At 35.3% G+C, this 18,925-nt stretch overlaps 1 long non-coding RNA gene across 1 annotated transcript in view; it reads left to right on the top strand.

The window, feature by feature from the left end:
- Positions 1-18,925, top strand: part of LOC103101572 (uncharacterized) — an 80,440-nt gene that overhangs the window by 47,756 nt on the left and 13,759 nt on the right. The window contains exon 2 of the long non-coding RNA XR_008917502.1: positions 2,885-2,955. This is a non-coding gene — a long non-coding RNA (uncharacterized LOC103101572). The remainder of the gene's footprint in view (positions 1-2,884; positions 2,956-18,925) is intronic.

Raw genomic sequence — 18,925 nt, 5'->3', positions numbered from 1 at the left:
TAACAGAATATTGGATGCTTGTACAGTAGATACTTGATGAATGAATGATACAAATTAACAATGATTATATTAAACTATTCCAATACTCCATGAAAAGGAGTAGGTGTGGGGAGGGTTTAGGCATAGGCAATGGTTTACATGAAACTTCTATTTTTTTGCCTTCCTTTTATTCCTAAATTTCTAGGAATAAACATCTACTTTATCAGAGATGAGGAAGAGATTGCTAGATAGGACATTCCAAGGTCACAATGACCTCTTAATTTCCAAATCCAATATATCAGAATGACCTTTCCACCATCTTCAATCTCCTTGACTTAAAAAATATTTTATTGCTATCTTTTGCTTAAGAATTGCCTGGATTTTTCTCCTCCATTTTCCCTTCTCCAGAGAACTATTCTTTATAACCAAGATTTTTAAAAATAGAGAGTAAAAGTAAGAAAAAAAATCAGCAAAATTGATCAATACATAAAAAGTCTAACATATGCAGAACACTTCCCTTATATTTGTAAATTCTCTTCAACCTTCTAAAAGGTTTTATGATGTTGTTTGTTTTTATAATACTTTTTTAAAAATATGCCATTCCTCATAACACTACCCAGTCAATCTTGCCTTCTAATGAAAATTTTAGAAGTGGTCAGATTGGTAAAACCAACCAATATATGAACCAAGCCTGATGATATTTATAGCATTCCATAGCCATTGTCCCAGAACTCTTCAAAGAAAGAAGAGAGGTGGAGTTCTTTTTTCTTTTCTTCTCAAAGACCAAGATTAGTTATTAAAATCACACAACCTTGAAATCTGAGCAGCTAAGTGAGGAAGAGTATAGCTTGCTGGATTTGGTCAAGAAGATCTGGGTTCAATTAGAGCTTCAGATATTTACTAGGTATGTGATTCTGGGCAAGCCACTTATCATCTCTATGCTTCAGTTTCTCTCATCTGTAAAAATGGGATAATAATAGTACCTGATAAGCCAGAGTATTTCTGAGAATCCAACAATATAACCTGTGTAAAGTGCTTTAAAAACTCTAAAGAGCTATATAAAAATTTCTACTATTATTAGAACTAATTTTCCTCGTCCTTCCTTTTACATCATTGAAGTCACTCTATATATTGTTTTTCTGATGCCATTCAATGAAATGAGCATCTGTTCATGCCCTCTAATGTTTCTACACATTTTTATATTATTTCTTTTATCAAGCAATATTTGATTACATCAATACATTGTCTTTCTCCATTGGATTGTGAGATCCTTGAGGTCAGACCTTATCTTTTGTCTTTCTTTTGTATCTTTAGTGTTTAGCACAGTACCTGGCATGTGTTAGACTGTTTAACAAATGTTTATTAACTGACTGGTTGACCCATAGGTACCACTAACTAAGTACTGTGAAGATTGGATTTAGTTATCTCCTGATTGTAACATTGAAGATACTTAGCTCTTTCTTTATTGTGAAGCTAGAATTGTAAGTACAATCTATTTTTAGATTTTAACTATAAAAAGGTGTTAAGTAACTACAAAAGGTGAGCTTACCAAAAGAGGTGTTAAGTAACCCAAAAAGATATAATCTAACCAGAGAAAGTGAGAACTAAAGAATGGACAGTCCTGGAGAAAATCTAACCAAAGAAGGTGAGAACTAAAGAATGGACAGTCCTAGAGAAAAGTGTCTGTTGTGATTGGTAGACATGAAATTTGGGGGAGGTGACACAAGAGAAAATGATCTTTAAAAACAGAACAAAAAAAGCAGAAGGGATTCATCTCATTCCAATTCATTTGAATCTGGATCATTCATTCAGATTCAGACATTGGGATAGTCATTCAGAGATTTGGGCACTGACTCAGAGGAGCGACTGGAAGACAGACCTTTGAGGAGGGACTGGAAGTCAGATACCCAGACTTCTTTTAGACTGTCACCATTGGTGAGTGAAAAGCTGACTTAGTGACCCCACCTTTCTGAAGGTGTGAAGCCCCCAGGTAAGGCCCATCTTCTTGAGACTCTCTTCACCTGGCTGAGGCTTAAAGATTCTAACTGGTATCAGAAGAAGCCAGAGTTTTCTCTCTCTCTCTTTCATTCCTTAATATCTTCCTTCTATTGTAAATATTGTAAATAAATTACCATAAATTCCATTTACTTTAGTAATTCATTTTGGGATTTAGAAATTAAATCCCTGGCAACCACCAATATAAATATTCAGAGTCCAACCACAATTAATTTTAACAGTACTCTCCTTTCTCCCTGAATAAGTATTTCCTTGTTACTCTTTACTATCTGATTGCAGCAGTTATTCCTTTATAATAGGGAGAAATAAGCACTAAGTAAGATTCCTGTTACCCTTTTGCTTTGGTCTGGAAAGAGGTGTTACAAAAGAATATGTACATATAATTTATCTATAAATAAAGATGTATGGGAGTGCTTTAGAAAATTTAACCGAGACCTACCTGAAATTATGAAAAGCAAAATGAGTGAACCAAATGAATAGTTACAGAATTAATGTTTGAAGAATAACTTGTTAATGTCCAACTGCAGAGAAAGAACTGATAAATAGAATCACAAGGTAGGTTTATATAGACATCTTGTGTATATATGTGTGTGTGAACTGATAATTTTTCTAGTGACAGGAGTGGAGGGAGGAAGATTCCTGGGAAGTTTGATGTAACTAATAACAAGTAAAATTTTAAAAGAATAAAAAATAAAATTAATATTTAATGGAGAGATGTGTATGAACAACATTTCAAGTCTATAGTGGATAGTATCAAATGCAAATTATATTCACCAGCTAATGTCTGCCTTTGTTTTTTTGTCATCATGTTCTTCTCATGGTATCCCTAGATGTGGAGCTAGTAGTCTTTGAACCATAATGAGGAGGAAATATGTTCTTCTCTCCCCAGAGGTAGTGCCCTGGAGAAAAGATCTGGTAACTCTACTTACACATCTGGCATCAGGTAAAGACATGTCTTAGGTAAGTGACAGAATTTGAATTCAACCTCAAATTCAATGTTTTTTCATTATATCTATAATTCCAAGGAAGATCATCCTAACAATTAGAGACATTCAAAAGTGAAATGGACACCCTGAGGGGTTGTGGTTTTTCCACTGCCAAATGTGTTCAAACAAAATTCAAATGATCATTTCTTAGGGATATAGAAATGATTTTTTAAAAACCCTTACCTACTTTCTTAGAATTGATACTAAGTATTTGTTCAAAGGCAGAAGATTGAAGGCTAGGCAATTAGGGTTAATTGGTTTGCCCAGGATTATACAGCTAGAATGTGTCTGAGATAAAATTTGAACCCAGGATCTTCTGTCTCCAGGCTTGGCTCTCTATCCACTGAGCAACCTAGCTGCCCCTATTGAGATGATTTCTGAATAGTACCAGTTAGAGTTAATGAACATTGAGCTGTTATTCAGCAAATCTTTGCAAGAATTCTCAAAATCCCAGTTAACCTCAATTCTCAGATTCCTAATTTGGTGCCTTTTCTCCCAGGACAACATCCTGATTTCCCTTTGACAGATACACAAAACCAGTAGATTTTGATTGAAAATGGGGAGAGGTTGGACAATTTCATGCCATGGAGAGCATGTCTTATAGAGTATGGGGGTGAATGGGGAGAGATACAGCATTTAGGCACTGCTTTTTAGGAAAATAGAAATTGAAAAGGATCCAGAAGTCATGGGGGGGGGGGGGGGCAGAGAAAAGCATGGAGGGAGTATTAACAATATCTAAGATTACCCAGGAACTTGGTCATTGGTTTCCTGAACTGCAACACCCACAGGGGCGGGGAGGGGTGGAACTGAGAATTGGAAGACAAAGCATCAGTGATGAAGGATTGCTACTCTATATCCTTTGTCTTCTGTCTTTTCTCCTTTTGAATCTCTTTAATTGATTCCTCTGTTGGAGACAGCCTGTATTACTATCCCATCTAAGTTTCCTATCTAAGCAGTACTTGACCACTGAGCATAAAAGCCTTATGGGAAAGGGACTGCTTTTGGAAATAGCCAATCAGGTAGGGGAGTTGAATTAATGTGGGGGCTGTGCTTGACTAAAAACAAAATAATAAAAAGTCCTCCTTTCTTCACTCTCAATATTAGAAAGTATTCATTTTATATTTACTTATTTAAGAGAATTGTGACTTTTCTGGTTGTGTCTGGATCCTCAATGCCTAACTTTGTGACTAGCACACAGTATGAAATTAAGAAATGCAATTTGTCTGCACCTCTGACTCTAGAGTCCAAGGGAACATTGACAAAGCTCTCCAGCTTCATCTAGCTATGTTTTAGCCTCCCTGTCTGATTCATAGATGAGTCTTCTCTGCAATTTCCCCATGGAACATGGTAATCAACCAGAGTTCATAATAATGCTTCTTACCAAAAGGTTGCTCAGTGAGATTTGAATCAACGAATAATTTTGTGTCCAGGACAAACAGCAGATGCTTCTGGGTGAGCCAGTGGGAATATTTAGGGCTGCTTCTTTTTTTATTATTTCTTTTTTTATTTTACGGGAACACTAAATATAGGCTGTGCTTTCAAGTTAATTTCTTGAGTAAAACACAGCTTCCTGCTTTCTCTGAAAAGGTACATGAACTCTTTGCTGGGAGGCCACTCACTTAACCAGGGGGCCCCTACAACTGCCATTCACAGGCAGCAATTCAGAAGGTAACAGGTACAACTAGTTTTTCAAGCAACCCTTGAAATTCTTCCTATGTTACCCAAAGAAGGGTCTCTATCACTAGAATAAGGCTTTTCTGACATATCTATAACCACATACCCCATTATTTTTTGGTATCTACACACATTGCATTGGAGTGTAGTGGTAGGTTGGTCTTTATTTTTTTTTTATAGGGCATAGGGATTGTTTATAAATCATCAGTTAAAAAATCTTACTCCGTAGACTTTGTCTAAATTATTTACCCCCAAAATGTATTAACTAGTTCAAGGCCATAGACTGAACCTTGAGCAATTCAGCCAATAAGTTCCCTGCAAGCTGGCATTGACTCACTTTATACATTTCAATTCAGTCTTTTAGGCATTTCTGTTAGTACCCTTGGATTCATAGTTGCAAGGAACTTAAGGTGCCATCTAACCAAACCCAGTCATTTTACAGATGAGAAAACTGAGACCAAGTGAGATTAAATAACTTGAGAAAGAGAAGAGGAGAAGCATTTATATAGCTCCTACTTTGTGCCAGGCTCTGTACTAAGCAGTACAAATTTACAAATACTATCTCATTTTATCCTCAAAACAGAGCTGTGAGGTAGATGCAATTATTAACCCCACTTTAGAGCTAAGGAAACAGATGGACAGAGTGTACACAACTTACCTAGATTTACCCAGCTAGTAAATGTTGGATGGCAGATTTGATCCCTTCTCAGGTCTTCCTTACTTCAGACCCAGCAGCCAGTATTTAAACTTGGTTCTTCTGAGTCCAGAGCCAGTGTTCTTTCTACATATAGATCATATAGTATAATTCCAGTATGTCCAGAAGAAAGACATGAACAACTTGGACAGGCGATTCACTGAAATCTAGATATACTATATTGGCAACATTCTTCTGATATCCTAATTTATCAAACTTGTCAAAAAAGGAAATGAGCATGACCTATTCTTGATGATTGCAAATTGGCCTTTACTAATCTCTGCTTCATCTCTAAGTGCTTACCAATTTGCCTTTAATAACAGGCTATAGAATATTGTGATAATTTTAAGTGAAGTGAATCATTTATTAAGGTCTTACTATGTGTTTAGGCACTGTGCAAAGTGCTAGGGATAAAAAGACAGGCAAAAATAAGTCTCCAATCTCAAGGAACTCATAATCCTGAACTGCCTCTACCCATTCTCTTCTTTTTGAAAGTTGCCCTTCTCTTTTTTTATGGTTCCTTCCCCATTTTCCACAATATTTCAAAGATAACTACCAAGGGTCCAGCAATCACATTTAGTGAAAACTGTATTTTCCCCAAAATTTTTACAAACCATATATTTAGTAGACATTCTAGATTTTTTAAAGGATTTAATTCAAAGTAATAACAATATTTCTGAGCCTATTGTCCTCACCTTTGCATTTTGAAAATCAGGATAGTATTTACCAATGGTCAGTCAGTTGTCAATTCTACTATTTTTCATATTTTCTCAAAGATTTCCAAAAATTAATATGAGATAATATTCATAATATTTTAAACATTCTTATGTCTTGATCCAATGCCTTTAAATCAATTGTAACAAGGTTTTATTAACCATCATATTTTATTTGGGACTTCAATTTCTTTCTTTTTTAAATGATTTAGTCTACTCTATAACATGAATGCCACTTTCATTGCTGAAAGAAATGAAAAATATCAAAAGGCACAGAATGCCCAACTTGGAGGAGGCAGATGTCACCAAGTCTAACATGCTGTTTGAATTATGAATTCCCTCTACAATATAACAGTCAGACAAGTGGTTATCCAGCCTAGTCTTGAAGATCTCCAATAATAGGAAACTCCCTCCCTCATGAGTCAGCTCATTTTATCCTTAAGCATCCTTATTTGTTAACAAAGCTACTGTTTATGTTGCAAATAAATCTGCCTCCCAGTAACTTCCATCCATTGATCCAAGTTTTGCCCTAGGGAGATCACTGTACATAGATAGGATCTAAATTAGTTACAGCCACACTCTTAAATTGTTACTGGAAAAAAAATTAAAATGTATGACAGTAGCCCCTAGAGTATAATGCCTTTCTTAAAACTAGAAGAATACCAAGAAACTCTGTATAATGCAGGGTAAAGAAGAATATTAGACCTTGAACATAGCCTCTATCTTCTGTCATTTCTTTTATGAATTGCATCTTATATAGCTATGATTTATATCATGCTTACTCCACACCAAACTCTTTACAATTATCTTATTTGATTCTCACCATAATCCCAGAAGGTGGTTGCAATCATTGTCTTCACTTTACAGATGGGGAAATTGCAACAGAGGTTAAGTGATTTGCACATGATCATACATCTATTAAATGTTAGGAAGCTTTGAACTAAGATCTTTCTGATTCTGGGCCCAGAGCTGTATCCAATGTACATCTAGTTATTTCAGGTATTTGTAATCGTAATCCTGGGATTTTTAGTTTTTGGATTTCTTTTAGGAGGTGATTAGCATATATTCTTTTAATTTCTAGTTTCTCCTCTTGCTCACAATCATGAGGGTAGTTTTTCCTAATAATTTCTTTCAATAGTCCAGTTTATTAATTCTTAAGTCATCTCTCATGGATCTATTTTTCAGTCATTTATTTTTCCAGTGAGAGATTTCAAAATGTCTTCTATTTTTTCATTCTTTTGATTTTGTTTTATTGTTTCCTGCTGTCTCGTGAATTTATTAGCTTCCATTAGTCCAATTCTAATTTTTAGGAAACTGTTTTCTTCTTTGAGGCTTTGTACTTTAGTTCTTAGGGAGTTCTTTTCCTGTTTGAGGTATTGTGTTTCCTTTTTTAGGGCATTGTTTTCTCAGTAAATTGTTGTTCTAAGCTGTTGATTTTTTCCATCATTCTTTTTTTCTAATTTTTCTTCTAAGTTTCTTATTATTTGTTTTCTGCCCTTTGGATATCTTCCATGGATTCATATTGGGCTTGACATCTTTTCCAATTTTCCTTTGAGACTTTATGTATTTTCATTTTTGTATTACCATCCTCTTCTGAGGTTATATTTTAGTTATTTCTTATTGAAATATTTTTTCTAGCATCAAGCTTTTTCTCTGTCTTTGTTTATTTTATAGTTATCCCCTCCCCCCTTTATTTTGTCTATATGCTGAAGCTTACCAAAATCCCTGGTGTTGAGAGAAATAGTACTATTCAGCACTTGGACTGTCCTTGGGATCAGCTCAGCTGTCTGAGTCTTAGATTGAGCACTCTGTAGAAGTGGTCTGGTTGGTGTGCTGTGTGAAGATTCAGTTCTGCTGGTTCAAGTTGAGTTTTGCCCATGCTGCCAAAACTGGACATTGTTGGACTGAGTTCCTCCCATTGTGGCCTGGGCTGGTTTTCACTCTATCTCTATTCTGGCTAGATTATGCAGGTCCACTTTACTCCCACTTCTTCTTATTATTATATTGCCTTAGTCAGGCTTTGCTCTTACCCTGCTATGGCTGGACCTAGCCAGTTATTCTCTTTATCCTTTTGCTTGGGCTATATTGTGTCCAAATTCCACTGAGGCTTGTTCAATGCTCCTTCTTCATAACCTATCCCTCATTACTGTCTCTCCAAGTTGTTCTGAGCCAGAGAACTGCTTCACCCCTTCTTCTGTTGCTTCTGCCTCTCCAGTATTAATTTTGAAGAGTTTTATTCTTCTGTGTTCATTTGGAATATTGCTGGTGAGCTTCAGGTGTTTCTTCTTTTTGCATCTTGGTCTGATCTGTTGCTGCCAAACTATAAAAATGTGCTCCAGGTATTTGTATATACAAGTTAAATTATCTACCCTATATCTATTTCTCTGTGTCTGTTTCTCTTTCCCCAAATATATACACATATTTTTATATTATGCCCACAAACATATGTGCACACATTTACATTAGTATATGATAATCATGTAAAAATGTTACTTTCTTTTTACTTTTTTTAAGGTGCCTAAATCTCATGGTGCCATATTAAATAGTACAGTAATTCATTTCAATGCTTCTAAATAATACAATTAATCTATGATTTCATTGGTGTGAATATTCCCCCAACATATTCTGAGTTGCACTGTTGTTGTTTTAAACCATTATGGGTTCGTCAAATTTCTGGTAATGAATCCTTGCAAATAAGTTTGTTTTTTAGATGAAAGTAGGTTATTGATTCCATATTAAAATTTTCTAATATCATAGAATAGTTCTGAGATTGTGTCTTAAACTTCCAAGAAGTATAGTCACCTCCATGAAATAATGGATTAGAAGGGGCAGCTGAGTGACTCAGTGGATCGAGAGTCAGGCCCAGACACAGCAGGTTATAAGACATGTAAACAAATATATGTCAACAAGATACATAGAGGATCAACTGGAGATGATTTCAACAAGAAGTCATTGACTAGGAAAAGGAGGACCAGGACAATGCCAGCTGAAGGATATTGCTCAAGATTTATTTGTTGATTCAAAGATAACTTGGAATCTCTGTTGCTGAGGGAGTTCTCACTAGAAGTTCCCTATGCTGAAAAACCATAGATTCTTCTTATAGTAATATGTATGCTGGCATATACAGGTACATCTATTCTTTTCTAGTTCATAAAATAAGATATAAGAGTGGAAGAGTTCTCCACAGGTCACTTAGTTCAACCTCTTGACTAAAGCATATATTATCCTTGATATATATATATATAAATATATATATAAGCACATATCTATTTTTTCAGCCAATGTGTAGCCATCAGTGAAGATCAAAAAACTTCAGTCACATACTCCCAGCAATTTCACTGCACAATTTTTTAACTCAGAGTTGAAACAAAACTGGAAGCAAAGAGGAATGCGTGCCTCAATAAGTTTAGTAATTGCTCCTTGACCTTGTTACAAAGTGCTTCTTTGCTGCTTCTGTTCCAACCAGAACCAATCCCCTTCATCAATAAGCAGGTATAATAAATAACAGTCCACTTCAGTGAAGTGAAAATGCTTTCCCCTCTGCACTTTTAAATTTTGTTAAACTTGTCATTTTACCAAGTACTTTGCATCAGAATATTTTACTAATCCTTTCTTTCTGCCACCATGGTAACTTAAATTTTAAGATTAGAATGTTATTTTTCCTTCTTTTTTTAAGTGAAGGAATTTCAAGGTTTTGACTACAGTACTAGAAATAGTCTGCTGCCAGAGACCAAACTATATAACTACCCATAGACTCATCAGCAGCAGGCTGGACTTTAGGTGATTAATTCTTTTCACCCTGGTCACCAAAGGAACAAAGAAAAAAATGGCTTGCAGTTCTGTAAATCTCCCTTTTATTTCTATATTATTTTTATACTATTATAATTATATATAATATAATAAATATTATTATAATTTTTTTCTACAATAATGGTTGTGGAGAGGTTAAAAATGGACAGGAGATGCAAAGAATTACAGTTTTTAGATTCTCAATCAATATGATTGATGGCATCGTAAACTTGAGATCTTAGTCTAGTGATTGTTGCATTTACTAGAGGATCTGAATCATACAAATATTGAAATCTTTGCTATAAATGAAGCCAAAAGACCAGAGGAAGTTCTAGCTAAGCAGAAGGGTAATTCCTAGAGTGGTGAATAGTTTTTCCAGAGGACTGTATCATGTACCCACATGCAATGAGAAACATCCCTTCATGAGATACATATTCTTATTGCCTTGAAGTTGTCTTAGTCCTTTGGTGCTAACCTGGTATGTTGAGGTAAAAGATGTAAAGAAATTATGGATCATCTGAATAAAATGAACTTGTTTTAAATACTTTGATGACTTTAATTTGAATTTAAATTAAATGAATTGAATTTAAATTAAATTACATTAATTAGTTGAAATTGGACAGTGGAAGATATTTCAGAAAATATGACTTAAGATTGAGGAATGAGATAGGCTTTGTGACTAAACAGTCACATATCCACATACATAAATTCTAGAATTGGAGTCAGGGAATTTGAATTGAATCTGACCTCTGGTAGCCATGACTGTTATCAAATAACTTAGCTTCTTGGAAATTTGTTTTCCTCATCTCAGAAACAGGATTAACAATATTTTCAATAGTTGCCTCACAGAGTTGTTGTGAGAAAAGTGGTGGGTTTTGTTTTTTGTATCATCTGTGACTTTATTAAGTTAAGATGTTATATGAGAGAAGGGATGAATTCTAAACATCTCACAAAAATAAAATTGATTACATTTTAATGGTTGTTTTCCTTCATACTCAGAGGCCTAAAATGACACAAGTCTGTTGGGGTCAATATACACAATGTGTCCAACTGTAGCTGATCAGAGCAATATGAACTCAGAAAGCTCTGGCATAGATTGGGCACAAATAGTCCATATGAACACTTGAGATGGATATGTCTCTAAATCTGTGCATCTCACATTTCTTTTGAACTACTGAAATTCTACTTTGTTAATAGAGCACAGCACTTTCTTTGATGTGGCATTCCATTCTGGAAGGTCCTATGTCAGTGTCTCCCATGTCTCCTAATCAGTACAAAAGTTCTTTAGAAAGACTTTGAGAACATCCTCGAATTGTTTCTTCTGCTCCCTGTGCGAGTCCTTTCCTTGTGTGAGTTATCCTTAAAGTAGACTTTTAGGCAAATATGTATTTGACATACAAATAATATGGCCAGTCCATTAGAATTTCCCTTTCTGTAGCAGAGTTTGATTGCTTGGCAGTTCAGTCAAGAAAGAACCTCAGTGTCGGGTACCTTATCTTGCAAGTGATCTTCAGAATCTTCTTAAGACAATTCAAATAGAAACGATTAAGGTTTTGGCATGACACTGGTATAGTGCCCAGGTTTCACAGGCATATGAGAATGAGGTCAGCACAACGGCTCTGTAGACCTTCAATTTGGTAAACAGTCTAAGAACTCTTCTTCCCAACACTTTCTTTTGGAACCTTCCAAATGCTGTGCAAGCTCTGGCAATATGTGCAACAAGCTCATCATCGTCATGGTCATCTTTGAAAAGTATACTGCCAAGATATGTGAACTTATGCAAACATAGTCTTCAAAATTTCTTCATTTGTTGTACTCAGTGGTTCCACAGATGGATGGGATGGCTTTGGCTGGTGAAGAACCTCTGTTTTCTTGGTGTTAATTGTCTATGGCCAAATGGCTCTGAATGTGCCCCATCTCTTGATCCCAGAAGCTAAGCAGGGAGGGTCCTGATTAATACTTGAATGGGACACAACTTGGGAATACCTGATGCTGTAAGATGGTATCTTCATAGATAAGGAATGATTAGGTGTTTATGGGGACTCATTTTGACTTTGTCAATGTCTATTCAGATCATTTTCCTATTGAAAATCAAACACCAATTTAAAATAACATCTATCTAAAGTACATTAAAACAAATGAACAAAACCTGTTCATGCAAAAAAAAAAGTAAAGCAGTAAATGGAAGATTGACATGATCTCAGCATGAACTATCATTATTCCCTGTGATGTTTATAGGCTATATAATCTCTAGAGAAGGGACCAAATGGCGATGGAGACATATAAAAGGCACAAGTTGGTTGTACTCTATTGTTGACAATGACTTTTGCATGAAGTAGAGAAGGTAGACTCTTTGAGGTCAAGGAATGTTTAGTTTTTGTCTTTGATTTCCCAGTAACTAAAAAAACACCTGGTATATACAAAACACTTAACAAATGCTTGCTTAATTGAATAAGGAGCATAAGAGACATCATCTAAGAGAGGCATGTTTGGAAAAGGAGTTGTGGCAGTCAACATAGTTTGGGGAGAAGAATTGGACAGTACCATTGTTTCTTTGCCCATTAGTCTTATTACCCTTAAAAGACTTCAATGAAGGCTTACAACTCATATGCTAATTCCAAGAAGACTGACTATATCACTCTAAGCAGAAGTGGTCTTTCCCTCCTTTGTCTGTCTCAGATCCTCCATGATCCATAGCTTTCTCCTGAGAAACATATTTCTATTTAAAAAATTTTTTTGCTCTTTAGTTGTTTCAATCATATCTGATTCTTCATGACAAAGATACTGTAGTGGTTTGTCATTTCCCTCTCCAGCTCATTTTACAGATAGGGAAATTGAGGCAAACAAGGTTAAATGACTTTCGCAGGATCACACATAAAGTAAGTGTCTGAAGCCAGATTTGAATTCAGGAAGAAGAATGATCCTGAATCCAGACCCTGTATTCTATCTATCGACTGTGCCATCTAGCTGCCATAGATATTTGTGCATGAATCTTAAATGTTCTCAGTTGAAGAATTTATGAGGGCAAGTATTGAGTTTATGTTTCCCCATTACTCTGCTTATTATTAAAATAGATAAATAATAGTGAAATAATAGTTTACATTTATAAGTTTTAAGGTTATCAAATTCTTTCACAAGTGTCTCTGACCTGCAAATTAGATAGTGCCAAAATGATTTCCATTTAAATTATTAAGAAATCAAGGCCTAGGGAAGATAAGAAACAATTCCAAGGTTGAGAAATTGGTGAGAGATAGAGGTGAAACATGAACACAGACTTTCTAACTCAAAGGAAAATATTCTTTCTACTTCACCAGCACAATACCTGGCACATAATAGATGCCTAATAAATGTTGACTGATTATACATTATAACTGGGTCAATGTATTTATATAAATTTGAGCCTTTAAGCCAGCCTCCAACATTGAACCTTATTTTCATACATACATACATACATACATATATTCATTCATGCATATGAAGTGTTCCTTCATTAATTTGTTTATTTATCTGTTAAGCAGTTCATAATTCAATTTATTTGCAGGCTTACAGATTTGCTTATTTAGTTAGTTATCTTTTAATTAATCTACCAATCCATTCATTCATTTATCTTTTTTCTTTATTAGGTCATGTACTTAATATTCATTTACTTGATTATTCACTTATTTAACTTTTCTGTCCTGTATTTGCCATATTAAACCAAACTCTCTGTCTGTAGATTCTGAGAACCCATTCAACACATAATATTACTAGATAATCATCGCCTGCCATAATTCTCATATTTCTCTTACCTCAGATCTAAAAGCCAGTAGCCAGAAAGCTATTGATAAATGATAAAACTAATAAATTTTTCAAACCTAAACTGAGTACTTTCATATTTACTTAGTCTGGTTTTGGTACCCTTCCTGGTGAGCCAAATCATTAATGATAATTTTGTCTGAGACTCTTGGTCATTCTGCAAGTGTGACAAGAAATCATTCCACTACTAACTGTTAACTGCCCATGGCAGTTGGGTAACTGTACTTTCTAAATTAATCACATTCGATGAATTTTGATGATGAATAGCAGGAGTTTTATCAGCTAATGTTTCACTTACCATCACAGTATAGGTTCTTATATTCTTATATTAAATGGATCATCTACATAAAAATTCTGTAATCTAAATCTCCCCTATTAACTCTGAAGCATGGAATGAACTATATATATTTAGGTGCCCTGCCAAAAAATTCCCCATCACCATCCCTCAACATTTAAATTCTCCTAGACAAGTCCTTAGCAATTCATCCATCCATCCATTCAAAATTTAATTAATTAATTCAAAAAACACTTATTAAATATCTGCTATGTGCCAAGTATGATGGTAGATTCTGGAACATACACAGAAAAAAGCAAAGCTATCAGTCCCTAAGGAACTTGCATCCTACAACAGAGAAGGTCAGATAAAATATAAATAGTAATTGCAAGGTAAGTTTTTCTGAGGAGAGGATATAAACAACCAACTGGGAGGAGCATAAAAGTGCTCTATAGCATATGACACCGACACCCTGAGTTGAATCTTGAAGAGAGGTAAGAATTCTAAGAAGCAGTGATGAGAAAGAATTACATTCCAGGCCCATAGGATAGCCAATGGAAAAGCACAGGATAGAAGATAGGCCTTAAATTTTTTTCAAATTGCAAAATACTTTAAACTTTCTAAAGTACTTTCACTATCATAATTTTGTTTGCTCATCACAAGAATCCAGAGAAGAAACATTGAATGCTTTTTGAAGTAGTTGGGAATAAAGATCATGTAATTGGGGGAATAAATATTTTTAAATAAAATATGGAGAGGGAAGAGTTTAGAATCCTTAAAACATGAAGTTATTAAAAAAGATGATCTAGAATCATGAATTGTCATCACTGTAAGAGATCTTTGACATGTAGTCCAATTGCTTTATTTAGCAGATGTTGAAACTGAAGCTCATCAAAATTTATTCTACTACTTAATGACCAATTAGAATCCAGGTCTGCTGAATCCCAAACTAATTCTCTTTCCACTACACACCTTTTATTTAACCTTCCCTCCAGTACATGGACCCTTTCTCTGATGAATGTGTCTTTAGCCTCTATTTTCACCCCTACAATCTAGGAAACAGCTTGGGGATATGAGTACTGAGACAAAAACTCTTGATCAGAATAAACAGGAAATCACATAGAAGAATAAACAGAACAGAGAAAGGGGTCAGAATAGGAAACTGATAAATAATTAGAAAAGCAGAAAGGTCACCATGTCATATTGAACCCTTGCCATGTTCCCTGAACTTCTTCAAGACTCAGCTCAAATCCTGTCTTTAATAAGAGCTTTTTCTCATTCCCTTTCACTTAGTGTCTTCCTTCTGAGATTATCTCCCATAAATACTCTTTACATCTTCTATATTCTTAATTATTTGCATGTGGACTTTTTCATTAGATATGAACTTCTTAGGAAAAGTAATATGCTTTTGTCTTCCTCTTCATGGTCCTGACTGATTGGAGCCTCTTTGATTTGGCTACTCTTCTTGACTTCTACTCCTGTGGGTGGATCCAGCTTGTCTTCTCTTACCATCAGCTTCTACTCTACTTTACTGGTATAGTGTTTCTGTTCCTGATTTTCTGGTTTGTTGATGTTTACTGCATGTCATCTGTGCCATGTAGCCTGCACTGGAGGAAGCTCCAGTATCTCACTTTTTGCTAGCACACTCCATTGCTTACTCTTACAATAAAGCAGCTCAGGTGGGTTAACCATAAATAAGAATCTTGAGATTTTGATAGCTAGAACAACAACAACAACAAAAATTCTCCATGTAGGATAGGAAGCCAGGGAAGATCTGGTCAAAGATGCACCTGGGCAGGATTCCCTCCTTTGTGACAGAGAGGCAATTACATGACACCCAGGAGACCTCTCTAAGCTTCAATACCCTTGTTCTTTGTGTATGAATCAGCACAGTATTCCACTTCTGCCCCAGGGAACCTGATATGAAAATAGTATATGGTATGTGTAATCTAGGAATGGTGAGATTGCCCTCCGACTATACTCAGCACCTTTTCTTCAGTGTGACAATGGCTATCTGAGGAGCTACGGTTAGGGCTTTCTTTTACTTTGTCATCCCTAGCTTATAATTAATATGCCTTCCACAACTTCCCTTTATATCGTGGGCAGTGATGCTTGCGGAAGAATGCAAGGCCAAATAAACCTCAGAACATCTGGAGTGTTTCCTGACACTCCCACATAAGTCTCTCTGCATGTGTGTGTGTGTGTGTGTGTGTGTGTGTGTGTGTGTGTGTGTGTGTGTGTGTCTTTCTAGGAAATGACTGGAGGTCTGTGTTCTCTTATCTTTATTTTTCTTTTAGAAAGTTTTTTTTTTAATTATGAATTATAGTACATTTAGAAGTAGTTGAGGTATAAATAATGAAAATTGTGAGGTGACTGTCTGCTTGCTTGTTCAAATTAGAGAAACCATGGTGCAGTGGACAGAGTGAACTTTGAATCAAATAGTCTTGGGTTAGAGTCCCAGCAAACATTCATCTGCTATATATTCTTTCAATATGCTTTTGACTTCACTGGGCCTTACTTTCATCATCTCCAAAAATGAAGACATTAACAGCATTCGCCATTAAAATATGCTAGAGAATCAAATGGGATAGTAAGTACAAAATGCTTTGCAAACTTTAAAGTGCCAATTACATATTATTATGCCCACAGAGACATAGTTTTTGTCTCTCAAGACACAACACTATTATTTTTAAAAAATCAAGGCAATTATACAGTTTTTAGGGAAGAGATATTTTGGATAGATTAGGTACCTCCTTTATTTTTCTCTTCCTGCTTTCCTAATTATATAATTAACTTATAAGTATATTATTTATTATCCCATATTATATTTCAATGGCTGTAACTTCCTATGAAGGCATAGGGAATACTTTTTTCTTATTCTTTGGGTTTTCTAGAATGCCTGTTATATGAAGGAATGCACTTAAAAATGATGGTTAAATAAGTGAACAACCATGCATATAGACATAGATATGTCTGTGTGTATTGTGATTTTTAGATTCTCTCCATCTTGCTTGGTCTAGCACCCAGGAGTGTGCACACCCACATTACATGAGCATGTGTTAGCAAATGACAAATCAGAAACAGAGGACAGATCCCTGGGCTGTCCTAAGTCAAGTTAAGCTATACAGATGAGATGCAGGAAAGTAGCGAAAACTGTTTTTATAAGTCATGTCACTTCCTCTCTCTGCCTCTTTCCCCAGAGAGGCGACTCTGGCTGGAAGCGTGCTAAGAGTTCTGACATCTTGGCATGGTGGCAGCTATTTGTCTGGGTTTGGTGGTGAGTTTGCCCTTGAGCTGATTCAGGCTGAGACATCTTAGCTGAGCCCTTTTGGAGTTCAGGCTGATTCCTGCCTCCTTACTTTCTAGAGCCTCTGGTCTTCCTTCTGGCACTAGCCAAAAGGGAGAAATCCTACTCCCTTTCCTTCTTCCTTATTCTTAATCTCTTTCCACTATATCAATTAAATCACCATAAATTTCCAGCTGACTTGGGTATTTTGTTATTTGGGATTTTTCCTGGGAACCAATTAAATTTAGATTTTAAGTCACAACGCTAAAATTATCATATTTTTTCCTATTATGATTGCTTGTGACTAGAATTTTATCCCTTCATCAAGTAGCAAGGTTTCTGAGTTCAGCAACCATGTTTTCTACTGCTGTTATGACTTCCCAAAATTCATAGTCCACAATATATTTCTCAAGACATTGAAATTCCTTAATAAACATTATTGGCAGATAGATGTTTCAGGATAAATAGTAGAGAAAGGATAATGGCTTCTAGCATCTTCAAGTTAAAAGGGTCCCTTTAGGTCCTTGTAATCTAACCTGTCCCTTAATGGAGGAATTCTTTCTTAGATCTCTTAATATTGATCACTCAACACCCTAATTGAATAAAGTAAGAGAGCTCACAGCTGTATGACGTAACCTTTTCCATTATTGGTTCTTTTTTTTGTAATAAATTTTTAATTTTTAGATTGTATGTCAAGAAAATTTTAAAATATTTTGTGATCCATGTCCTCTTTTCCTTCCACCCTTCCTTTCTCCATAAGATAGGCAAAATGATATAGGTTGTATTTTTGTTATCATATAATATATAATTCCACATTCTTCATGTTGTTAAAGAAGACATATATTATTTACACTAGAGAAAAATTCATGGATAAAACAAAGTAAAGAACATTATGCTTCAATTTATATTAGGACTCCATTTTTTCCTTCATGGTGGCAGATATTCTTTTTCATCATGAGTCCCTTGGAGTTGTGCTGAATCCTTGTCTTGTTGATAAGTTAAGCCATTCACAGTTGATCATCATACATTTTTGTTACTGTGTACCCATTATTGTTTCTTAGTTAAATTTAGTTTCTTAATCAGACTCCAAATCTGTCTCCACATCACTTTCACCCTGTGGTCCTAGTTCATTCTTCAAGAAGCAGAGAAAACAAAGACTTCAACAACTAGAAACCGTTCAAAACATTTATGTTAGTATTATACATCATCCAAATCATTTTTGCCAGAAGCTCTTATTTGAATATTCCAGTAGATGAGATTGTTCACTTTTGGGATGTGTGTGTGTGTGTGTGTGTGTGTGTGTGTGTGTGTGTGTGTGTGTGAAGTTAAGTCAACAAGCATTTATGGAGCTCCAGGCATTGTGCTAAATACTAAGACTATAAATTAAAGTAAGAAATAATCCTTGCTTCCAAGGATCACACAGTTTAATGAAGGAGACCACATTCAACCCCCTGGTTATAAATAACTGGGGAGAATTGAGAGGGAAGGCATTCCATTTAAGGAGGATGGGGAGAGACTTTTTGCAAAAGTTGAAATTGAAAGAAATATGAGAACACAAGAGGCATAGTTGAGGAAGGACATATACAGGAGTGGAGGACAGCAAGTTAAAATGCACAGATCTAGGAAACAGAGTGTCCAGTGTGAGAAGCTACAAATTGCAAGGAGGTTAAGGTCACTGAATATCAGAGTATGTGGAAGGGAGTAAGGAATAATTAGACA

The sequence above is a fragment of the Monodelphis domestica genome, chromosome 3, assembly GCF_027887165.1.
Source record: "Monodelphis domestica isolate mMonDom1 chromosome 3, mMonDom1.pri, whole genome shotgun sequence".
Classification (NCBI taxonomy): Eukaryota; Metazoa; Chordata; class Mammalia; order Didelphimorphia; family Didelphidae; genus Monodelphis; species Monodelphis domestica.
Note: the sequence above shows the minus strand (reverse complement) of the source record. Positions and strands in the feature narration are given on the sequence as shown.